The sequence below is a fragment of the Hibiscus syriacus genome, unplaced genomic scaffold (assembly GCF_006381635.1).
Source record: "Hibiscus syriacus cultivar Baekdansim isolate YM2019G1 unplaced genomic scaffold, ASM638163v2 tig00111774_pilon, whole genome shotgun sequence".
Taxonomy (NCBI): Eukaryota; Viridiplantae; Streptophyta; class Magnoliopsida; order Malvales; family Malvaceae; genus Hibiscus; species Hibiscus syriacus.
Window position 1 is genome coordinate 984,922 of NW_024063175.1, and position 27,269 is coordinate 1,012,190.

The window sequence follows — 27,269 nt, forward strand, 5'->3', positions numbered from 1 at the left end:
TCGCTTTCTCATTTTTTTTCGAAAATCATGTGAAAACATCCTGCCCGAAAGTCCTAAAGATGGCCCGAAGGACTTAACATCTTGCTCAAAAGATTGACAGATGCTGGAAGGTTTTAATCTTCATACTCGAAAGACTTACTAATGGCTCGAAGGACTTACCAATTTAGGAAATAGTTTGCTGGGTAAGAAACTTTTGAAATCACTTTCTTACTTTTCAAAAATTTCATTTTCTGAAAATATTAAATGAGAAACTTTGAAAATTACTTATCTCATTTTTTGCAAACACCATATGAAAACATCTTGATGGTCGGTTAACATGCCCCACTCTAAAGTAATGCATTTTTTGTGGATTGAGCCCCTATGTTCTTCAGGTTATGCATCTCTAAACATGATTTCTTGTGTTTAAGGTTAGAATTCTATCTTTCACTTGTTGGGATTTTGACATCATGAATCTTCTCTTTTCACTAGAAGATCTATAAAAACCATGCTTTTATGTGTGAAATGCGAGTGCAATTAAATGTGTCAATGTAATGAATTTTCTTTTATGCCAATGAAGTTTTCATGAATACATAATAATTGAATCAATTTCCTCTTGACTCCAAAGTGGAGAACTCGGTCTTCTTCCACTTGATAACTCATCTCCAGGGTTTACCTCAGATATCAGTTAACAACTTATAATTTTAATCTTGCATTTTTTGAAGAACTATATGATCATCTTAAGTCTTTGTTTCTTCTTTACCTCTTATCTATAGAAAATTATCAGAAGAAATGTTTCATTTCTTGAATTCTTGTTGTGGTTAGAAATATGACCTTGATGCCCATTTTTGTCGTTGACTCAATTGCACTATTAGAGTTGTTTTTCCAAGACTCTACAATTAATTGATGTCCAACTGGTCTGTTCCACAAGGTAAGCTCTTTTCAAATTCATGGTCTATCCCTGACACTTCAAGTTGTGAGGCTCATTCTCAATGTCTTTTTGGTCTGAACATTGTTATCCCAATATGATCTAGACTTTTGGTCATGCCTAATATAGGTACTTTCATGACTCATCCCTATTTGGGTGCCAAAATTTCATCCTTGATTGGTCTCATGCTTCATGATCTATTACTAATGTTGATGATGTCACAAAAAAGTATGAGAATTTCTCTTCTTGAGTTTTTGATCTTTCGAACTTCATTGCTTCGAAGGAAAACGAAGAATATCTTCATTTCTCCTATGATGTTTATTCTTATTGCATTGGTTCACTTGAGCTAGAACAAATCTCAACTTCTTCTAGGACCTCGTTGATTCTCGAGGGATTGTCTTGTTTGAGAATGTTTTTCTTTGTCTTTCAATTTTTAAAATTATGAAAATGTTTGTTTAAGAATTTTTGAAAACAGGTGTTCCATTTAATGACTCCCAATTGAAACAAATTTTAGAGAAAGAGTTCATTGAGTATCAAACAAATCAATTACTCTTTTGATTCTTCAAGCATCATAGCCCTTTGACAAGTGTCAATATTAGTGACAAATTTGAGGTATGAGTTGATTCTAGAAAGGTAAGGTCTCTCAGGTTGGCTTTTTTATTTTAGAACATCTGGTTCTTTGGTGACCACTAACTTGAGGAATTGGTTGTTATGTTCATCTTCTATATATACTTATAGGTTCCAAACTCTCTGGAGCACATTTGGGATGTAGGGCGCTTTATCAAGAGATTCGTAAGACCTCTACTTATTTCGTAGTTGCTCAATTTAATATTCGAGTCGCCCTTTCAGGTTTTCAACTCGAATCTTCCTTTGGCTTCATGAGTGCCCTCAGGCTCATAAGGACTTACCCAATGCATAAAGTAGAGGACCCACCCTATGAGAGTGTCTTAGGTTCCATAAGGTCTTACCACTAGGACCAATAGGCCCAATATCCCAAGAGTTTCCTTAGGTCCATAAAGAATTACAAGTCGGTGATGAACCTAAACAAGGAATTACCTGCAATAACTGAACCTGTCATAGTCTTTAGTCATACCAGAGTCCTAGAGTACCTCGTATAAAAATAAATTGAGTCAGTAAATATAGATATAAGAAATCATAGCAAAAATCAGAGATAAAAAAAATTAGAGATTATAACATATATCAAACTTCAGAACAGAAATCAGAGGTAATAATGCATTTCAAATAACATAGACATACTTTTAAAATCAGAGAAAATATCGATATGATCATGAAACACACTAGAGGTTCCAGATATTATTCGGAGGTGATTGGTATTTATCGGATAGGGAGTTATGAAACTTCTGTAAACTGATAAAATTTAGAAATGAGATCCCTATAATAGGGTTTGATAGTTGACGGATTCATCAATTATTCAGAACGTGATTTAACAAGATCATATAGTATTCAAATATTTTTTGGAGGCACTATGTAATAAGAAAGGTATTCAAAATCCTTTGTATGAGAGTTACTTGTGTTTTCATATATGAGAGGAGTAATTTCATTATCCAGGAAATCAAAGGTATTTTGGGCATTAGGGTCTTGGAGAATTCTTAGTGATTTGAGCCAATAAGGGAGAAACAAAGATTTGGGCATTTAAGATTTATGTTGGTCTATCTGAATATCAAGTTAACTCGAACTGAGTAAATACCATAAATGATACCTGTCAACAGGTCAAATCGTTGCACTTCAAGGGTTTTCACTCTTTACTACAGACAACTCTTGTCGAATTGATCATCTTAATAACCATTGTTGAATGGATCTTTGGGAGAAGAACAAATATTCCAATGGTTTTTATTTCATTTCTGCATTGTAACTATATCAGGAAATGATGACGTGTTTGATTCATGATTCAAAACCCTTATGGACAATACAACATACAAGATCATCAGTGTTTTCAGAGTTATCCAAGTTATTTGCTTAATTCAAGGTCATTGAGGTACTTAAATAAATTAGTATTCAAGTTTATCCCCGGTCATATCAGAGTTTCCACAGTTATCATATCGTTTTAACAATTCGGATACGTACAATACTTCCATTCAGTTCAACTTTGTCATTTCGAGCAATTCAGACGTGTAAGGTACTTTTGATAATTTAGCCTCCTAGTGTTCGCTCGGGAAATTAGAAAATTTAAGTCTTTTACCATCTCAAAGATCATGATATATTAACATGACTATTTTCACTTTCTCGAATAATTCTTATCTTTTATATCATATCGGTATTTTCGTTGTTTCTTATTTAAGCATTTCCAAAATTTAACCTTTAACGAGATTAATCAAAATTTACGAGTCCCGAGATTGATTGATTTACTGATTAAATCACTGAAGTTAGATTTGTTTCCGATCAGTCTACCAATTTCTTTTACGAGTCATCTAAGTCTTATACATTGTTCCATCTTTATTCCAAATTCAATTTGAGTCCAATGATAATTAAATACACCTCATGGACCAATTATTTCCATTCATACATTTACCAATTATCAATGTGTTCTGGAAAGCATATAAAAGGTAATAGAGTATTACCTCGATTTTTGAGCTCCACTGATCGAACATTTAAACTCCATTTGGTCGTTCTTGCACTTGAATCCAATGTCCAATAATATCTCGGATACATATCAACAGAAATTACATTAGAAATAGAGCTTAATTACGGAAAACAGACTGAATAGGGAGGTTAATCATTGAAAACAACTTATCGGAATCGAATTTGGCAAAACATGCCTCAAAAATGGACTCAGGACATCAAAAAATATCAAGATAGGTGATCTAAAAAAGTCAATGGTCGGTCAATGGAGGTCAACGACTAGTCCACGGTTAATGGTCAGTCAACGGCTCACCCAGGTAGCTCAGCTCAGCTCAGTTCAGCTCAGTTCAACTATGCTCGGTCAAGCCAGTTCAGACCGCTTAGTAGACTCCCCAGGATGGTAGACGATACCCACACGCAAGGGACGGCACGTGAGACGCTTGCGACTGCTCGGTAGTTCGACGGTGATGAAAATATCCAGATTGTTAGATATATGGCCCTAGAATCTCTTGAAAGTGTTATTTTTCGATGAAACACTATAAAGTGTAGAATTTTAAAATGTTCAAATTTCTCCAATGGTGATAGGCGAGTGATAATAGTGGAGCAATGACGGCGCGACCATGTCAGTCGGGTTTTGAGCGCACGATAAAGGCGAGCACAAGTACACCGGCAGTAAGGTAAATCGATGTCTAGGTTAACCGGAATCGCAAAATAAATGATGTTGCGTGGGTTATTTCGTCATACATTTTGAACGCCAATTTATGATAAAATACGACGTTTAACGGCACAATGTTGCTTGGGTTATAGTTACCGATCAGTGACGCGTTAAATGGAGGCGGTGGTGTCGGTCAGAGATTGCCAGATTGTGCTGAATTGAGCTGAAAAGCCCGACAGGCTAGGGATTTGGAAATGGGAATTGGAGGATTTTGGGTATATAACCTGACTTTAAAAAATAATATGTATATATATATATATTTTATATAATATCACCAACAGTACCCTAGCCTAAACGGTAGGGGCGTGGGAGGCCTTACCCCTGGGGGACATGGGTTAAACCCCCATTGTAGCACCAACTTCCTTCTTTTTTTTCATTATCGATATAAAGTGGGAAAATTCATGGTTAAGTCCCCTAACTTTCAATAGTTTTCTAAATAGACTAAAAGCTTTAAAAACTTACAATTTACTCATTGCTTTAATTTAATCAACTTAAAATTTTTATTTACCCCAAAAATTGGGCTGTTACATTACACCTCTAGCCAGCTCACCATAGCAGCACCAACTCCATGACAGCAGCAGCCCTAGTACAAAAATAACAAAATGGCAACTCCTCCCCCATATTCAAAAACCAACAACAGAGCAGGAAAAACAACAGAAGATCATGCAAAAATTGAAAAATAATAATGTTTGTAATTAAAATATTTTTTCCCCTCGATTTGTGAGAGGGCTATAAAAACCCGAATGAAAAACAGTGTAAGGGGGAAGCTTCTTCCCAATTCTAAACAAGTAATGCAAGAGAAGCTTTGGAAAAGATTTTTTTTCCTTTTCCCTTTGATAAAAAAATCAAATAAAAACAAAACACACATTTCCAGCAAAAACATATCTGAATCAAGCAAAAAAGTAAATAGTGAAGGTATTTTGGGGCCCCTATTCTCACATTTATTCAGTTTCTTATGCATGTATGGGTCCTTCTTTTATTTTAAGGGAAGTTGAATGCTAAAAAAAAAGAGAGAAAGTTTGAGGGTCATAGGGGGTTCATCTCGGTAGCCTGACCACTGATGGTGGTGGTCAGAGAGTGGTTAAGGCTGACTTACGACATTTGTAGGGGTTAAAGCTCTCATTTAAAGGAAAAAGAGAGGCTAAGAGAGAGACCTATGGGTTTGGCTTCGTTATAGGGGATGATTTATCTCACTCGATTGGTTCAGTGTTAATCGGAGCAATAGGGGAGCCACCAATTTATGGTGGCCAGTGTGGGCGTGAGGTCTTTGTGGCCTTTTCTACCAGTTTCAAAGAGAAGCAAAAACCAAATAAAAAGAAAAGGGGAAGGAGAGTTAACCTTTGGTTTACCTTAAAGAGTAGGCTTCATCGATGGGTAGAGTTGGTCGTGCGAGGCAGTTCCCGCCCGGAGGCCATTTCGGCCGGTCATGGAGAGGTGACCTAAGGGGATTTTCTTCGAGTCTCAGTTTGGTATTTCTTTTAGGAAAAGAGGGTTGGGGTTTCAATTGGGTTTAGTATTAGGGATGTTGGCCACCCTATGTGGTCATGGAGAGCGAGAACGCTGGCGAGCGTGGCGGCCATTGGGGCTTTTGAGCTTCTCGGTCGTGAAAAAAGGGAAAGATATAGGGAGTAAAGAGGATAGTGGGATACATGGGAGGTGACCAGTTTAGGTAATTTAGGTTAAGTTTTAGGCTTAGAATAATATTAGGTTTAAATACAAAGGGTTTTGGATTAATTAGTCTTTAGCCACCGAAACTTTACGGTAAAACTATCATTTAGTTCCACAATCTTTATTGAATTTTTAAATAATAGTCACTTGTAGGGATTTTTTTTGGATTTGGGCTTTTCTATTTTTCTCGATTTCCTTATTATCCAAATTTGTGTTTCAGTTTTAATTTTTTGGGTTATTTATGTGTAGGCCCCTGAATGTTTAGCACCTATTTACATTTTAATCACTTGCAGAGAGTGTTTCGTTGTTACTTTAATTTTTATGTCCTGGTTTTGAGATTTTATAGATTTCTATTGTTAGATTATTTAAGGTTTATTAATTTGGAATAATTATGCCTCGATCCTCCTAATTACAACGTTTATTTACACTTAGGTCACTGTTTAAATTCTCGAATTACATGATATATTTTAATGAGTATTTAATTTAACCCCTTTCTACTCATTTTTTTATTTTTAATGCTTATTTTAATTTGAGTACCCTATTTTAATAATTTCCATTTTAATCTTGAATGTTGATGATGGTTTTATTACGATTCTAATGCCTAGTTTGTATGATACTTTTGTTTATAGCCATGATTTTTGTTGGTTTTACAGTTTAACCCTTAGAGTTACTATCTTTTTTACTCCGGTTATCCATTCACATATTCGTCTTATTTCCTATTATTTGCACTTAAACTTCCTATATTTTTGGTATTTTGTTTAAGTCCTCATTGGTTTCTCTTTATTGTAAATGCACATCATATTCAGATAACATGTTGTACGAGGAATTTATGGAAACGAACCTTATCTAATAAGGAGTTTGTTTCTGAGAATTGTTCGTAAAAAAATATATATGAATATTTTTTACATCCCATTGATCATTTTTTATAGATATTTATTAAATATATGTATTATCGCTAAAAAAATTAAATAAATATTGTTTTGTATGGGAAATCCATAAAAGCGTGCCTTAACTGACAATGAGTGTGTTTTTTATGATTGTTTGTACGAAATGGTGCCCCTTTTCGAAAACCTTTTCGGCTCACAATTTAAAGGTATATTCAAATTTGCTAATTTCAATATTTATATGACATATAATCGCTTAGGTATCGATTTTGGGAACTGTGGGGGTGCTCAACCTTCCCCACACGTAATCGACTCCCGAACCATTTTCAAAACGAGTTTCTGGTTAAACACAAATCACTAGTTATCTTTAGAAATTATTTTTCTTAAAATTATTTTAAAGGATATTTTTAGGTATTCGACCTACCTAATCCAAAGGTCTATGGAAACTCTAAATTTATTTATTTATTTTTAAAACCCAATATTTTCTAAAATCAAGTTGGACACTCCCCGCCATAGCTCTAAAAAAGCTTAAGGACCGTTCCAACAGCTTGGCGACTCTGCTGGGGATATTAGAGAGTCAGGTTGTAATCGATTATACATCATCTTTTTAATTGAAAATGGTAAATATGAATGATATTTAAATTTTGATCATTATGTTTTGTTTGAATCACATCGCATCATATATTTTTTATTTATTTATCTAATGTGTGATTTACATGTTTCAGATTTTTGACATATTTTTAAGTTTGTTTATTTTTGGATCGAGGCAAAATATTTTGAGTTTCCCCTCACATGCACTAAAACCGTGAATATTTAGAGCTTTCTAACTATGCACTATCTCGTTAGGTAGGGGTAAACGCTACGCTTACGTGAGAAAAGTATTTTTCTCCATATGGGCTTTAGCAAGCAACCTATGGGGTACATATGCCTTGTGTTTACGAGAAAAACATTGAGTTTCCTCGCATTGATATAGGGAAATGCATCCTATAGTATTGACCTTGATTCGTTTAAGCATATAATGGGTGAGAATCGAGGTTTTGGTAGGCCCAATGGGGCACCAACAAAGGATAATTCAAGGACCCTTTTAGTAGTACCGAAACCCTACCTATTTTGTGCTGAAATTCTTGATGTGGTTCTTCAAAAGTCACAAAGGGATACTCACTCTAACCTTTCCTCAGACTTATTTATTTATTTATTTTGGAAAAAGCATGAGAACTAGAAGAGTATGCGGTAAGGTTTTATATTTCTGTAATAAGCATGTGAACTAGAAAATTTAGATTAGGATTTATACATTGAACGAAGCATGGGGGTAGAAAACATGTATGGGTAGAGCTGTTATAAAAGTATGTCATGGTAGATACCATGTTGGGTAGGTTCTTTTCTTTTCGTAAATATTTTTTTACTTTTTTGGTTAAATGGTACTAACAATTTCTTTTGTTTTATCTTATTTTTCTGTCTTTTGTTTGCGTTTGTATTTTCACATCATAACCAAACAAGGTGTTAATTCTCAACTGATTGATCAAATTAAGAGGTTTTCATATTACCAAAAGAGTTTCATAGCTAGGTAGTCAAATTTGTTAGGGCGACGGCTTACAAATAAAGTTCATCGACGAAAGAAGAGTTCAAAGTTAATCGAAGACTCCTATTAAATGAACAAAGATCGAGGTCACTTTCCTCTTGGTGAACCCCACGAAAATGGAGGTCTAGAAATCCAACAATCACAATAGGTTAATTAAAACGAAGATAGGTGGATCAACACTTCGAGAAGTCCAACAACCAATATAAAGACAACACCAAATCGTGATAAAGGCCTAGGTCTAGTAAATGAAGAAAATAAAGCACGGTTGTCTAGTATAAAGAGAACTTATGGTTCAATGAAGGTTGTTCTATGGTGTTCGCTTTTGCAATCAACACCTTGTGTATTTGCATTTGAATTTGCATTATTGTTTTGCATTAGCTGATTAATTAATTTATTTTATTGCTTTTATAATAATTCTCGTCATTTTGTTATCTTATTTGTACTAACTTGTTTTGATGTTCCTTTTCTTTTTGCTTGCATCGCATGATCATGACATAATCAAAAGGTGTAGATTTGTGAGTAGTCATCAGAGTAAAAAGTTTTCATGATAGAAAAAGGGTTTCATGATCAAGTAGATATAACATAGCTAGGGAATTCCATCTTGAGGAAGCCCCGAGAATAGTGGAGAGTTATGCACCCAAAGATCGTATGTCTAAGGAAGAGCAAAAGGAGATAAGAGACATGAGGGAGAAAATGTCCAAGATGATGGATATAACAATTGATTTGGCCAAAGGAAAAAAAGTCTTCTGCAAAAGAAAAGAAATATCTCGATGAAAACAATCACGTGATGTCAAATACACAAGGGGATACTTTAGAACAAGCTGATTCTAGCTGATCTAAGGAATCACGTACAATCATCATTTGTATCAATAAGTTTTCTGGAGTGGAGACACTAAGGAATTGGTGACAACTGTAGAAGTTCATAAAGTTGAAAGAAAGCCATGCAATCAAAACTCGTTATTTGATAGTCTACTCCCAATATCAGGGAAAATAAACATGTAGACTATAGTTCAATCCAATCCGGGAGGTGGCTCTCTTATGATTTACAGATTACAGAAAAAAGGAACAATATAGTCGTTAATGATTTGGGAAGATGTCAAGCCGAAAATCAAATGTTGAATATATCCATAGTTAATATGGAAGCTTTATATCAGCACCACAAGCGTGAGAATGATGCTAAGCTAGAAACTACTAGAGCCAAGAACAAAACATTGATGAAGATTGTAGAAGATTATGGAGATCATATGCGAGAACTTCGTAACCACAAAGACTTTCTTACAAGGAAGAATGAACAACATTGTCTACAGCTCTAAGAATTGACACAAATGATGGAAGAAAAAGAAAACATCATGAAAGAAGCTATTACCAAAGCAAGCAATGTGGCCCATAAATTGGTTGATTTAGCTGGCTTTGTAAGAGAATTGAAGCAGATTGACAACTCACACCTGAGCATGAGTGGAAGTTAACTTAGCTTTTGAGAGAGATAGAGAAGTTAGGATTTAAAGATATCCATTATATGTAAAGTTTGTTTGATGTACTGAAACCTTTATATTCAATGAAAGTTGTTTTAAGATGGTCACTATGGAATGACACCTTTTGTATACATGCATTTGGATCGCATTTGTTTATTTAAGCCTTTTATATGCATTAGTTATGAAAACATGAAAATAATTTATGGAGGGTTATATGACAGTAATACCAATATCATTCATTCATATTATTTCCTCATCATCATCAACGAACAAATGGAAATAATGGAGAAATCTCATGAGGAATCACAAGATCGATTGCAAGAGCAGTTGACCAGGTTACAACAAGATATGAGAAATCAAACATCGAATTCTCTACAAGACAAATCGAATTGAATGATCCAGGTGTTGGAAACCAAGGCTGTTGATAGAGGGGAAATAGCTGCTGATAGAGGGGAAATAGCTGCTAAAGAATATTAGTGTTATCAAACTAATGCGTCGATAAGGATAACCTACCCTGGGGCATCCCACTCGAAGCCTCATTAATCATGTGAAATATAAGGATAAATTCAAGTTGTTGAAGGAAGCAATTGGAACTATGAAAGGTGTTAATGTCTTCCATAAAGAATTAGAATGAGAGAACTTAACCTGGTCCCTGATTTGGTCATCCCACAAGAATTAGAAAGATGGAAGGGTATTTAAACGATGATAATCTGATGATTTATTTCTTCCATGATAGTCTTACTGGGCCAGCTGTAGTATGGTACAATTGTTTGAATAGAGAGTAGATCAAGACGTGGGTTGATCTACATGATGCGTTTTTAGGGTAATGTTTTTATGTTAAAGGCTTATCCCCAAAATGATAAGATCTTCAAAGAATAAGGATGAAATCTACCGAAAGATTTAAAGAGTATGCCCAAACATGGATGGGGTGGCAGTACAAGTTCAACCTCCCATGTTAGAAGAAGAAATATCATGCATGTTTCATAATTCTCATCCACCTCCCTTTTTTGAGTTAATGTTGGCAAATTCAAAAAAGGACTTTAAGGATCTTTTGACAGATGGGGAGTTAATTGAAAATGCAATCAACAAAGGAAACTAGAAAGTCACTTTCAAAAGACCAAATGATCAAGAAGTGAAATCTGATAAGGTGAATGAATTTCATATCTAGAACCCCCACAACCACAAAAAAAATGAACAGCTAGCCATTCGAACCGACCAAAGAAAGTCTCACGATCAAGAAGTACTTTGAAGGTGTTCTACACTTATATCTCAGATTTTTACCCCATTTGATTAAAGGTCAATACCTTACAACGAGGCCAATGAAAGTGCCACCAAACCCTTCTGCCCACAGTTATGATCAAGATAGTGCTTGTGATTTTCATTTGGGGCATCTTGGTATTCTAGGGGGAATTGTAACCCACTGTTAAACAAGATAGAAATGATTTTTGAAAATTGAACGTTGACACAAGAATTGGTGCAGCAGTGGATGATGAACTCGAGTGGGGCATCAAAGCATGATATGTAGCATCTGATCGAGTCAAGTGCCACCGCATTAGATGAATAATATGTAGCATCCTAATTATTAAGAGATCATTTCATCCATCATGAAGCTTTATTTCACTTGCATTGTCTTATTTGAGCTTCTTTTTATTTTATCTTTCTTTACCTAAATATTTTATGAAAATGTTTGGTGATTAACTTGTGCTACTTTTTAAGGTTATAAGCAATGAAAGAAGTTTAAAACCTGAAGTTCTCTGAGTATCAAATGAATTAAAGATTCTTTTAATTTTTCAAGAATTATAAATCTTTGGCAAGTGGCCAAATTAGACCATTCATATACTGTCTAAAGCCAAATGCATAATTACTTTTCCCTTTAAATAATTCATGGTCGCTACCAAAACCAAAATTTGACACTACACCTATCTGAGTCACCAAAGTCATACCATTACCTCTCTTTGAGTCACTCAAAAGCATACCCTTACCTCTCTTTGAGGCAATAAAGTCACATCATCATCTTTTCAGGCATAAAACCCTCATTTTTTATGCTAATAAAGCCTAAAGGCCTTAAGGGCAACACTTTCATTTGTTTGTAAATCTTCCTGCAAGAAGAGACGAGATGGGGCATTATAGATTAACTTTTTAAAGATAAGTTCAAATAATTGGAGCATACCATGCTTGAAACAAGAAGACGAAATAAAATGAATGATTTAAATAATTCTATCATGTATTAATTACATCGTTTTCATGTAAATAAAAGTTAATCTTGAGTATTCATCCCCCTGAAGATACCTCTTTTTGCAAGGCTTATGTGTATGAAATGTTGAATGACTGTCTTTCAATATCCATTCACAAAAAGAGAAAAATGTATCCATTGTTGTCCCCATTTGAGCCTAAATCATTTGTCTTCTGATTTAACCCTAACCAAGGATCACCCTCCACACTGGGGGGCAAAGTTGAAGGAAATCTACTTGTAGGTGTGAAGACCATCAAGTCATGTTAAGTGATAAATAACAAGTAACCACAAGGAATATTAAATACAAAGTACGAAGATCAGATCAGGTCAAGAACAACAAAAGATGTTTGAATACAAGAAACAATTTGTACTCATAAAATTCTTCAAATAAAGAGGACAATAAGGTGCTCAAAGAAATTGAAGTCTTAAACTCATCCAATGAATTCATATTCTAAAAGAAAGAGATAAAAAAAGGAAAAATAGAATAAAATGAGATAAAACAACAAAAAGAAAGAGAAGAAAAAAAGAAAAAAATAAAGAGAACAAATCAAGTAATTCAAGATGAGTGACTCATTGAGCCTCAAGCCAAAAAGTTGATCAAGTACGAATGGTTCAAAGATCCAGATTCAACAAGAAGTGTGAGAAATGCCAATGATATAGGAAAATGGAGATGAAATATAGGGTAAAACCCCAAAATGGGCAGTCTAGAGGGATCCAAAAAAAGAATGAAAATAAAAGACAAGTGGCAAGTAGATTCAAATCTGATAAGACAAGATTGAAGGCATCAGAGTAAATTGATCCTTGGTTCGATCACGTCTAAACACTTGTTTGGACCTATTATTCATTTATTTCGTAAACATGAACCGTAGCCTACATTACGTGCCTAAAAAGTCCTCATAATCATACATAGAGTTCTTTACAAAAGAGACTATCTTCAGATTTCATTTCACCTCTCAGGATTAATTTTTTATTTGCAAAAGGTTTTCTAAAATATTTAATGCATGATAGGAAAAATGATAAAGGGGGTTCTAGACGTAAAATTTTGAACACTTCGGCTATGATAAGAGCTTATGGACCCAAGGTGCTCCCATAGGTTGTCACCTACGCCCTTTGGGCCTATGTTAAGTCCTTATAGATGCAATTATGGGGAACTGCATTTTGGCATTCGGTTGGAGGGTTTTACTATGGCTTTTGAAAAATATGTTTTAAACTGCTACTGTTTTAAAAAGATCTGTACATTTTCATTAGGTTTATGACAACATACTAGACGCTCTATTATGATCTCCTGAACCTAGTCCTCTAAACGTTTTCTCTAAATTGGAAGCTTCTTGTCGTTTACTACCTGAGATATCAATGGGACCTCAACTTAACATAAAAATTTGTAGATGTTTGGATTAATAAGGAAACTTATTCTTGCCTATTTCTGCATGTTCTTCAGCATCACTTGGTTGTTTTGTATTAATGTACATTCAGTTGCTCACTAAGTATTGAATCAGTGCAACTATCGACATAAGTAAAGGAGTTCCACTGGCGTTCTTACGGAGTACAGTGCATGTGTTTAGGGGTAATGTAGATGGTATTATGTTTTTATATTCGAGTCTAAATATGTATGATTTTAATTCTGTTTGTAATATATGAATGGTTTTTTGAACTTATATTTTAACTATAACTTGTTTTATGATTGTACACATTTTAAAAGAAATTTTAATTTTTCCAAGGATTTTTACGGTGGGTCGCTTCGGTGACCTTAATATGACATCTCGGATCGGATCAGGTTACTCACATCGGTCTTTGGGTGTTACCTTATGTGGTATCAAAGCTTAGGTTGAGTTGAGCTTTCTGGGTAGATCGGTTGATCAACTGTCATAGGATGTTTGGTATGTACATGCCCCTAGATCATGGTCGTACTCTTTGAGCCATAACTCTGATGTTAAAAAATCATTATGTAATAAGTATACCAATGTATCTAATCTTTTATGACTCAATCTGTGTAAAAAAGGAATAATATCAGCATTCATCCTAATCATGGAAGTTACCCCACAAGTATTATGGGAGATTAACTATTCAAGGATTTTTGACCCGATTCCTGACCTGAATTTGAGATATACTCCCCAAACATTTTGTGATGATAAGCTCATAGCCAAACTTTATAAGTGAAGTTAGGAGATTAAGAACTGTTACCCAAGTGGATTGAAGAGTAAGGTATTTGGTCTATGCTTTAACAAGGTATTTCCCCCCTAAAGTTATGTGAACTGAATTGAAGAACTTCTAGAATAGTTCTTGTTCTAGTTTTATGAGATTAAAATAAATGTTTGAATACATGGTAAAAGTGTAAATCTCTAGGTGATAATGCAGTATAAAAGAAAATAGTTATGTCTACATGTTTCTCTGAAAGTAAGCAAGTGTTATTCTAATTAAGGATTGGTATTTAAGGTATGTTTGGTTCTAGGAGGAGAATTATGTTCGGATTTCGGAGTTGGTAAGGAAGAGTTATGACAGGAATACATAGCAGTTGGTTAAAGTTTAGGAGATGAAAGATAACCATGTAAAATATATATGTGAGGTAGAGAAATTGATAAAGACTTGGTTTCCGCATCTATTGCTTCAAGTAAATTTGAGGACGCAATTTATTTTAAGGATGGGAGAATTATAACACACCAATTTATGGGGTAAATAAAAATTTTAAGTTGATTAACTTAAATCAGAGACTAAATTGCAAGTTTTTAAAGCTTCCAATCTATTAAGAAAGCTACTAAAAGTTTGTGGACTTAACCCTGAATTTTCCCACTTTCTATCGGTAATGAAAAAAATAATGAAGTTGGTGTTGCAAGGAAGGTCGAACCCGTATCCCCCAAGGGTAAGGCCTCACACACCCCTACCATTTAGGCTAGGGTATTGTTAGTGATATTATATATATATATATATATATATATTATTTGTTTATGTCGAGTTATATACTTAAAATCCGAAATTCACATTTTCAAATCCCTAGCCCGCCATGCTTTTCACCTCGATTTAGCACAGTCCGACCATCTCTGACTGACACCACCACCCCTATTCGACACATCATCGATCGGCGACCATAACACAAGAAACATCATGCCATTAAACATTGCCCTTTATCATAAATTAGCATTCAAAACGTGTGAAGAAATAACCCACGTGACATCGTTTATTATGTGATTTTGTTAATCTGGACATCAGTTTGCCTCACCACTAGTGTAGTTGTGCTCACCGTTGTCGTGCGCTCAAAACCCAACTGACATCGTCGCACCGTCGTTGCTCCGCTGTTATCACTCGCCATTCACCATTGGAGAAGTTCGAACATTTTAAAATTCCACACTCAACCGTGTTTCATCAAAAAATAACACTTGCATGAGACTCTGGGGCCGTAGATCTAGCAATCTAGAAATTTTTGTCACCGTCCGACTACTAGATGCATCGTACGCGCCATCCCCTGCGCGTGGGTGTTGTCTGCCATCATGGGGATCCTGCTGACTGGTCTAAACAAGCTAGAACGAGCTAAGTTGAGTTGATCCCAATGAGCTGAGCTTCCTGGGCAAGCCATTGACTGGCCATTGACCTTTGACTAGCCGTTGAACGGTCATTGGCTTTTTTAGAGAACACACATTTTGATGTTTTTTGACATATTGAGTCTATTTTTTTACGTTTGTTTTGCCAAGTTCAAACCTTTAAGTTATTTTCATTGATTAACCTCCTAATTCGATCAATTTTCCATAATTAAGCTCCGTTTCTAATGTAATTTATGTTGATATGTATCCGAGATATTATTGGAAGTTGGATTCAAGTTCAAGAACAATCAAATGGAGTTTAAATGTTCGATCAGTGGAGCTTAGAAATCTAGTTAATACTCTACTACATTTTGTATGCTTTCCAGAACACATTGATAATTGGTAAATGCATGAATGGAAATAATTGGTCCATGAGGTGTATTTAATTATCATTATATTCAAATTGGTAGACTCAGACGGCTCGTAAAAGAAATTGGTAGACCGATCAAAAACAAATCTAAGTTCAGTGATTTAATCAGTAAATCAATCAATCTTAGGACTCGTAAATTCTGATTAATCTCGTTAAAAGTCGAAAATGCTTGGATAAGAAACAAAGAAAATATCGGTATGATATAAAAGATAAGGATTGTCCCATATAGTGAAAATAGTCATGTTAATCTATCATGATCCTTGAGATGGTAAAAGACTTAAATTTTCTAATTTTCTGAGCGAACACCCAGAGGCTAAATTATCAAAAGTACCTTACACGCATGAATTTCTCAAATGATAAAGTTGAACTGAATGGAAGTACTATATGTATCCAAATTGTTAAAACGATAGGATTACTCTGGAAACTTCGAAGTGACTAGGATAAACTTGAATGCTAATTGATTTAAATACCGCAATGACCTTGAATTAAGCGATTAGCTTAGATAAGTATAGAAACACTGATGATCTTATATGTTGTACTATCCATAAGGGTTTTGGACCATAAATCAAACACATCGTCATTTCCTGATATAGCTACAATGCAGAAATGAATTAAAGACCATTGGAATATTTGTTCTTCTCCCTAAGATCCATTCATCAATGGTTCTGAAAATGATCAATTTGACAAGAGTTGTATGTAGTAAAGAGTGAATGCCCTTGAAGTAAATGATTTGACCCGTTGACAGGTATTATTTCTGGGATTTGTTAAGTTTGAGTTAACTCAATATTCAGATAGATCGACACAAATATTAAATGCTCTGAATATTCGTTTCTCCCTTTTTTGGTTCAAATCACTAAGAATTCTCCAAGTCCCTAATGCCCAAAATGTCTCTGATTTCCTGGATAATGAAATTACTCCTGTCATATCTAAAAACATAAGTAACTCTGATGCAAAGGATTCTGAATATCCTTCTGATTACATAGTGCCTCTGAAAAATATCTAAATACTATATGATCCTGTTAAATCACATTCTGAATAATTGATGAATCTGTTATCTATCAAACCCTATTATAGGAATCTCATTTCTAAATTTAATCAGTTTACAGAAGTTTCATAACTCCTTATCTGATAAATACCAAACACCTCTGAATAATATCTGGAACCTCTAGTGTGTTCCCTGATCATACAGATGTTTTCTTTGATTTTAAAAGTATGTCTTTGTTATCTGAAATACATTATGATCTCTTATTTCTATTATAAAGTTTGATATCTGTTATGATCTCTGATTTCTGTTATGATCTCTGATCTCTACTCTGAATTATGATATCTATATTTACTGACTGAAATTATTTTTATACGGGGTACTCTGGGACTCTGGTATCACTGAATATTATGGAAGGTTCAATCGCTGCTTGTAATTCCTTGTATAGGTTCAACACTGACTTCTAATTTCTTATGGACCTAAGGCGACTCTTGGGTGGGCTCTTGGGCCTAATAGTCCTACTGGTAAGACCTTATGGACCCTAAGGCACTCCCTTAGGTTGTCTCCTATGCTGTGTGCATTGGGTAAGTTCTTATGGGCCTAAGGGCACTCCCTTCAGGTGGGAACCTACGCTTTGGTTAGGGTAAGACCTTATGGACCCAAGGTGCTCCCTTAGGTTGGCACATACGCCCTTTGGGCCTAGGGTAAGTCCTTATAGAAGCAGTTTTGGGGAACTGCATAATGGCATTCAGTTGGAGGGTTTTACTATTTCTTTTGAAAAATACGTTTTAAACTGCTACTGTTTTAAAAAGATCTGTACATTTTCACTGGTTTTTTGGAACACACTAAACACCCTATCCTGATCTCTTGAACCTAGTCCTCTAAACGTTTTTTCTGAACTAGAAGCTTTCTTTCTTTTACTACCTCAAATATCATTGGGACCTCAGCTCAACATAAAAAACTGTAGATTTCTGAATCAATAAGGAAACTTATGCTTGCCTATTATCTGTATGTCCTTCAGCATCACTTGGTAGTTCTGTATTACTGAGCTTTCCAAAGCTCACTCCGTTACTCATTATTTCAGGTTAAAAAGATTGAATCAGTGCAACTATCGATATCAGTAAAGGAGTTCCACTGATGCTCTTACGGAGTACGGTGCATGTGTTTAAGGGGCATGTAGATGGTATTTTGTTTTTATATCCGAGTCTGAACGTGTATGATTTTAATTCTGTCTGTAATATATGAATGATTTTTCGAACTTGTATTTTAAATATAAATTGTTTTATGATTTTACACATTTTAAAAGAAATTTTATTTTTTTCATGGATTTTTACGGTGAGCTCTGGTGGCCTTAATGTGACATCCCAGATTGGATCGGGTTACCTACATCGGTCTATGGGTGTTACATGTAAAGGGGGACCACATACGGTTTGGTGATGGGGTTGTTAACAGGGCAAAATTAGGGTATTACAATATACATATATATATATATATATTATCAAAAATTTGTTTTATTCCTTAGAATTTTATAAATTTATTTTCTTTTTAAATTTTATAAATTCGTCTTCTAACATTCATGCATGTATACCTCTTTTATGCTTTAGAGGGATGCTATAATGCTTAAGCATATTTGAATTCAACAAATCAAAATAACAGAGGCTCAAGCATTTTAGGTTGTCCGTTCATTTCCGGCTCAAATAAAACCATGATTCAGTACAAGAACAATAAAATTATATTCTAAGTTTTACTAAACATGTAATTATATATAAATTATTTTATTTTTATTCAAATAAATATCTATCATTAAAAAATATAGAATATTTTAATTTAAATTAAATTAAGAGTATGTTTGTTTCACGGAAAACAAATTCCATAAAATGAATTACATTTTAAGGAAAATTAATTCTGGAAATCATTTTATTGTGATCGGATGATGCATGTAAATCATTTTCTACTGGTTTGTAAATTTTTTTAGAAATTATTTATTGTAAACATCAAGTGTGATAAATAATATTATTTATTAGAAAATAATTAATAATATTATTTTTAAAATATTAGAATAATTTATTTAATATGATTTATGTTAATATTATTATTAAAATATTATTTATACAATTTTATAAATATAATTATTAATACTATTATATTTTATTGAAATTAAATTTTTATAATTGTATTAATTTTTTATTAAGATAAAAATATTATATTATTAGTTATATTAATTACTTACTAGATAATATTATTATTATTATAATATTGCAATAAGAATATTATATTATATTATAAAAAATATGAAAAAATATATTTTAAATATTTAATAATTTAATAATATTATTTTATGAAATTAATAACTAAAAATAATTTTATCAATAATTTATTATATATTATTAAAATAAAAATATAATATCATATATTGGTATAGTATAATTTAACATATTATTATAAAACTAAAAAATATAATATAATATTATTAAATTTATGAATAATTTATTTTTTTATTAAAATGTTAATAAAATAGTATATTATTATTAAATATATAAAATAATATTATTAAATTTATGAATAATATATTTTAATAATTTATATTTTTATTAAAATGTTACTAAAATAGTATATTAACATTTAATATATAAAATAATATTATGTTGAGTATTTTTGCTTTGAAATAAAAATTTCGAAAAATAACTTAAGAAAAATTAATCCGTAAGTTATTTTTCAAAAAATGCAAAAAAAGTTCTTTTGATCGGGAAAATAAATTACGTAGACTATCTATTTTCCATCAACCAAATACTAGAAATTGAGAAAAATATTTTGCTGACCAATTAGGATAAAACTAACAGACTCTAATTAGTATTATTCTTAAAACTTACTCCCATGTATCACCATTTTCAAATTTGTCACCTAGTTAGTAACTGTTATTATTCCACTTGAATAATATAAATGGTTTATATTCAATTAAATCTCTTGAAATAAACACATCACTGAGTCAAGCAGCTGCACCATTGAATGATTTGCTTCCATGATTTTCTTTAAAACTTACTCCCATGTATCACCATTTTCAAATTTGTCACCTAGTTAGTAACTGTTATTATTCCACTTGAATAATATAAATGGTTTATATTCAAATTAAATCTCTTGAAATAAACACATCAACTGAGTCAAGCAGCTGCACCATTGAAATGATTTGCTTCCCATGATTTTCTTTTTCAAATTAGTCCCATCGACAACCATGAAGAGGAATATAATAAGTGAGTTTTTGTTTCTTGTTCACAAGCTGACTGATATCTCTGGTTAACAAAATATCCCATTTGGGGCAGCATATATCTTATAATCAACACAAATACGAATTTATTCTATACTCTTATCATTCTCGTGAGGATTTGCCATGATGCTTTAACCAGCTATCAGAGTTCTTGAAATTCTCATGCAATGCGGCATGAATTTTCTTTTTAATAGCAGGAGTTAATTATAAGATAATATTTATTCATAAATTATTGACAACTCATATACTTTTTGTTCTATCTTTTTCTTAACCTATTGATAATCATACACCCTACATACTGAAATTCGAATTTTCTTCGGTTAGTTATTATTTTACTGATGGAGCCCACCCTGAAACCAGAATACCTTTCAATTAATTATATATTTTACTGATAGTGCCTACTCTGAAATTTTATTTGTGTCCACCTCATTCAAAAAAAATTGTGTTGTTAACATATATGTGTCACCACCCTCAAAAATAGTTCTAGATCTATCACCACTACCCCAACTTTTTTATTATTAAAGAATAAATAGGGATAAATACCTATTTAGACATTCAAGTTTTGATTTATTTTGATTTTTCCCATCTTATTTTTAATTGTTATTTGTCCCTATTAACTAGAATCCTAACTCAGTCTCTAACTGCTCCAACGTGGATCTCTAGGGATAACAACATTCATTTTTATCACTGAAGCAACATGATGATTCATCACTTCACGTCATGAAATTCTTGTGTATTAAGATTGTTATTAAGATATAAGTGCTTATATATCACTCCTTGAAAACGAAAATGTTAGCTCCAATGAGCCAAAGGTTAAATAGAGTAGCTAGCACATGGTTTTGTCTTTGGTGGTAAAGTTCAACCCAAATTTTGCTTCTCATTCCGAACTACTTTGGAAGTGCTAAACTAATGATGCCTTTATTCATTTTGCCTTAAATTTCTTTAATATTTCAACGGTGTCAAAACCATTATTTTTTATTAGTTTAAAGTGTCTGCATTACACAATGGAAGAAGAAATTTGGCCATGACCCACTTTGGCATATAATATTTTGATGATGAGAATAAATAAACAATAATCACACAAGATTGGAAACTCTATTGTCAATAGTAAGTGGAATAGTTGTTGGACCTCATTCCTTATTCTACCAAAAGAAATTTGCTGATTACATAGCGCAAAAAACCCTATTTGTTAAAAGCAACAATAAGTTGGTTTAGTGAGATAAAACACTAGATCCCTTAAGCAATGTCAGGGTTTTAATCCAAACGCTTGCGAATAGAGCAAACTCTGTTGGGTGGTTCGTCCTTACTTCTATAGTACCCGATCCAGATTAGTCGGTCAACATTAAAAAAAAAACCCATTTGTTGAAAGCAACATTTCTCTGCAATGCACTCAGTCGTAGATGAAAAATAAATCAAAACCTCATGCCACGTACAACTTCAAGAACCCATGGGCCATGGTATAGAATCATATACACACCACCAAAGAACTCTACAATATTTATTATTATTATTATTTACTAGAAGTAAAATTATGCTTTGTATTTGCATGCTAGAAATACATATAAATAGGCACCCCATACCATCCTTTGCTAAAAATGTTTCTTTGTGCTTGAAAACCCTTACAACTACAAAAGAGGGAAGATCCTATCTTTGAAGGGTTTTCAAGTATTATAACTTAGACAAAAATAATAATAAAAATGATAGGGTGGGAAGATGTTTACAAGGTGGTTGTAGCTATGGTACCTCTTTATGTTGCACTGATGTTAGGGTATGGTTCAGTGAAGTGGTGGGGGATATTTACCCCGGAGCAGTGCGACGCTATAAATCGCCTCGTCTGCTAATTCACTCTCCCACTTTTCTCCGTAGAATTCACCAGTCATATCGATCCTTTCAAAATGAATTATCGATTTATAGGAGCCGACACCATATCCAAGCTTGTCATCGTGGTGGTTCTAGCCTTTTGGGCCAAGTGTAGTAGCAAAGGGAGCTATTGTTGGTCCATCACCAGCTTCTCTTTATCGACTTTAACTAATGGTTTGGTCGTAGGGGTGCCCTTGATGAGAGCCATGTATGGGCAAACAGGGGTCGATCTTGTCGTCCAGTCATCGGTTGTTCAAGCCATCATCTGGCTGACGTTTTTGTTGTTCGTGCTCGAGTTTCGAAGGTCGAGAGTGTCCATTGCAGAAAAAGATGGTGAGGGACGAGAGAAGGATATAGAAGGGAACACAAATGGAGATAGTGGGGTGAGCAACATGCCTTCTTTTTGGTATCTGATGAAAGTTGTGGGGATGAAACTGGCAATGAACCCTAACTCACATGCTTGTGTTATTGGTCTTGCATGGGCTTTTGTTTCAAACAGGTTTATTTGTTTATTTATCTATTTTTTCATAATATTTTTTATTTTTTAGTGATATATATTTTAATTTTAACCATAACATATATATATATATATTAAAACATGCTAACTTTTCTTTATTCTGTAGGTGGCATTTTGAGATGCCAAGTATTATAGATGGATCAATATTGATTATGTCAAAGGCTGGAACTGGCACTGCCATGTTTAGCATGGGTGAGATTATATGCATCTATACTTTATTATTATTAATATTTTTCATGAAAAAAATGATTTAAGAATAGAATCATATATGTCTATGTCTGATTGAGTGCCTCGTTAATAATCTTCCCAATCTCAAGTGAAGGAAAAGAGTACGACTCAATCAATCAGGATGGGAGCAAAAGCAAGCACCTAAACAGAGTATAAACACCCTTTCAAAGGGCTCCTCCTCCTCCTTCCACTACATAAGATTGAAGCAACCTTATACTAAATTATAAATGATAAAAAATATGTTAAATTATATATTTAAAATTTTAATAAATAAAAAAATATATAATTATCAAGTATTGAATTATTTTTTAAAAATTGGAAAATAATATGAATGAGCCTAAAACAAGTTTGAATTAGTCATTTATAAACACAAAGACGTTGAATAAAATATAGAAGTCTATTTTTCAGGTTTGACCAAACTTGAATAAACATGAAATGTGCTAATAACGTACATAAACATATATCAATTCGATTTATCCATTTATACTTCTATTAATCACTGTTCAAAATATCTAAAGTAAATATTTTTCTTAAAAGAAACATATATTAAAATTTATCAATTAAAAAAGTTAAAAATTATATAAATTTATTCACGTGTCGAGAAAATGTATATAAACAAATTTACTTATAAAATAAAATATAGACAAAAGAATTCATCACAACTAGATATGACCATGTAAAATATCATATAAGCCTATATACAAATCATTCAAATTTGGTTGTACACATCTAAGCCCGCATATAAATTATTCAAATTTAATTGTACACAAATAATTAGGATGGTAACGGGTAGAGTTGGGTCGGGTTTTTGTCAACTTGGCCCGATCCGAAATATATACCCTTCACCCGATCCAACCCAAAAAATATATATCTTCTATCCGACCTGACTCAACCCAAAGAGCATATTTCCTCCACCCAAACCCAATACGACCTGATTTTTTAAAGTATAAATCCAACCCAACCCTATCCAACTTGATATAAAATAATGATTTAGTGAAAAAAAACTATATAGAGAGAGATATTATAGCAATAATCCATACATTTATATGAAAAAATTGCACTATTACTCTCGGATCGGATCAGTTCAGAGATTTTTCACCCTCCACCCGAACTCAACCTAACCCGACCTCGCCCCTATATAAAATCTGACCCGACCTTTAAACAAATTCGATCCTATCGGATGAATTAAGTCGGAATCCGTCGATTTTTTTATTAAATTAGAATCCCTACAAATAATTGGTTCTTCTTGGAAGAACATTGTTCATCAAAACCCATATTTTTACAAAGGACTAATTCCCCTTAAAAAAGACCCATCACTTAAAAAAATATATTACCAATGACACAAACCTAATTACATGCACATTGCTATGGTTAAAAACATATAAACACTTTAAATACAAATTTATTTATATGTTTTCCATAATTAAAGGCTTTTATACTATATTGTATCTATTTATTTATTTATTTTAATTTTTGATTAACCTGAGGTAAGTATAAGGTAGTATATACTCTAACATTTATAGTACTCAAATCAGGAACATCAAAGAACAACAATAATTCTTTTACCACCGAGATGACATGGTTCGTGCATCTGAATTTATTTATTAACGTCTGTGGATGTATAAATATGTATACATGTGGGATGCAGGAACGTTTATGGCATTGCAAGAGAAAATAGTTGCATGTGGGACAAGTTTAACAATATTTGGGATGGTATTAAGGTTCATTGCTGGACCAACAGCCATGGCTATTGGCGCCATTGCCGTCGGTTTACATGGCGATGTCTTACGTGTCGCAATCATTCAGGTCGTTTTTGCTTTCCTTTTATTTTATATTGTTTTGCATTTGATTGAGATTTCAAAGCATATATTTCTTTGACTGAATTACATCATATGTCTGCAATCATTCAGGTCGTTTTTGCCATTCTTTTATTTTTGATATTGTTTTGCGTTTTATTGAGATTTCAAAGCATATATTTCTTTGAGTTAACTACGACATATATTCACAATCATTCATGTCGTTTTTGCTTTCCTTTTATTTTTTATATTGTTTTACATTGGATTAAGATTTCAAAACATATATTTCTTTGAGTTAATTGCATCATATGTCTACAATCATTTAGGTCATTTTCGCTTTCCCTGTATTTTTTATATTTGTTTTGCTTTGGATTGACATTTCAAATCATATATTTCTTTGAGTTAATTGCATCATATGCTCCTAAACTATAACCCCATTTTGAATTGATCTTTAAACTTTTAAATATTCCAATTTTATCCTTAACTTATGACTCTCATTTTACATTAGTCCTTGAACTTTTAAACATTCTAATTTCATCCCCAAACTATGACCCTTGTTCTAAATTGATACCTAAACTTTTGAATATTTCAATTTCATTCAAATATGTAATTAGTTTAAACAATAGTTTAACTTATTTTTTTCCAAACATATATTAATATAACTTGACCTAAAGTTTTTATTAACAAGGGATGTGATTAGTATATACATATAGTTTGGGATGAAATTGGAATGTTCAAAAAGTTTGGGGACCAATTTAGAATAAATGTCACAATTTAGGGATGAAATTGAAATGTTCAAAAGTTTGAAGATTAATTTAGAATTATTATAATCATTGTTTATGGATGAAATTAGAATATTTAAAAGTTTAGAGACTAATTTAAAATGAAGATCATACTTTGAAGACATGTGATACAATTAACTCTATTTCTTTTTATGAGTTAATGTTTTCGCTATTGACTCTTCACCCAACTACATTACTAATGATACCTATCAGTTTGGATTTTTTATGAACACATATTTTTTAATTTATTCAATTTAATGACTCTACAAATCAAAAATTTAATTTTTTTTAATCCTTTTGACTTGGAACATATACCTTTAGGATCCTACTCAATTAGGGTACATATCGACCCCTTTGACATCTCATTATTCTAGTGATGGATGACGAAAACGGGCGTATAAGCCTACCTAGTTCATGGTCATCCATGCTAAAAAGGGTAAAATATTTATTTAGTCATCCATTTGTTATTTAATTTTTGTTTTGGTCATCCAACTATTATTTATTTTAAATCAAGCGTAATATTACGTTTTGGTTCTATTTTGGTCACTTATCTTTAAAATATTAAATGTGATGTTGACGTGTCATTATAAGATAATATCATATTAAGATTGAAAAATAATTAAAAAATATTACGTTAACATCATTGTTAACTTTTTTAACGGCAGATGGCCAACACATAAGGTTAAGTATGATTTTGAAAAATATAGAAGTTGAGTGACCAAAACATAAATTAAGTAATAGGTGAGTGACCAAGTAGGTAGTCTACCCTGAATAAAAATATGTATGAATTATGTCTGAATAAAAATATGTATGAATTATGTTAAGAAAATTATATTGATTCAATTTTAATATTTTTCTTGATTTAATCCATATATATAACTTTTATTATATTTTTAAATAAAAATATATGATTTTTTAATATAATTTTTTATTATATTTATATTGGTTCAACCTATAGAATTTTTCTGTTATCACGACACTTGAGAAATTTAAATGAATTAAAGTTAGTGTTTAATGTTGAATTTGCAGGCAGCATTGCCACAATCAATTACCTCTTTCATCTTTGCCAAAGAATATGGAATGCATGCTGAAGTTCTTAGTACTGCGTAAGAACTCATTTACTTTTTCAAATATATTGAATAGTTTTCTCTTCTTTATATATTTTTAATTGAACATTATTGTGATTTTTGTTTTGCAGAATTATCTTTGGAACCATTGTTTCCTTGCCAGTGTTAGTAGCATATTATGCAATTCTAGAGTTTATATATTAATTGGTGGATGGAAGATCACGGATTCATGGGCTTTAGTTTTTCCATTTCCCTCTCTCTATTTATTTTTAATTTGATCAATTGTAGCTCTAAAGTATAATTAGTTTATACAACGCTTATGTATAAAATAGATTCCTCCAATTATATTAAAAATATCAAGTGAGTCGATGATTTGAATTATGAATTACACGAGTCGTTCTATGAAAAATCATGGTTAAGTGAGTCTTTATTTAAAAAAAAAATACGACTCAGATGAGTTCTTATTTAAAAAATTACGAAGGGATATTTTCAATGTTAAAACTTTATTTGATGGTGTTTTTTTTTTAAATAATAACTTATGTGATCCATGATTCAATTAGAGAGTTATTTGATTTTTCAGATAGAACTAAAGAGCTTATTTTGTAATATAGGCCTTTATAAAAACTAAATTAAGAAATGTTAGTGTCATCCATGAAAAAAAATTATGAGAAAATATAATTAATTCGAATTTTATTAATCATTTACCATTCTATAATGACTTTGTTGTGCTGAACGCTTCTTTATTTTATTTTATTAACACTTTATTCTCGGTTGGATGTAAATCTATACATCTCGTCC

At 32.5% G+C, this 27,269-nt stretch overlaps 1 pseudogene; it reads left to right on the forward strand.

Moving 5' to 3' along the window:
- Window positions 1-1,310: 1,310 nt before the first annotated feature.
- LOC120170231 lies at window positions 1,311-26,675 on the forward strand (annotated as a pseudogene).
- Window positions 26,676-27,269: the final 594 nt, after the last annotated feature.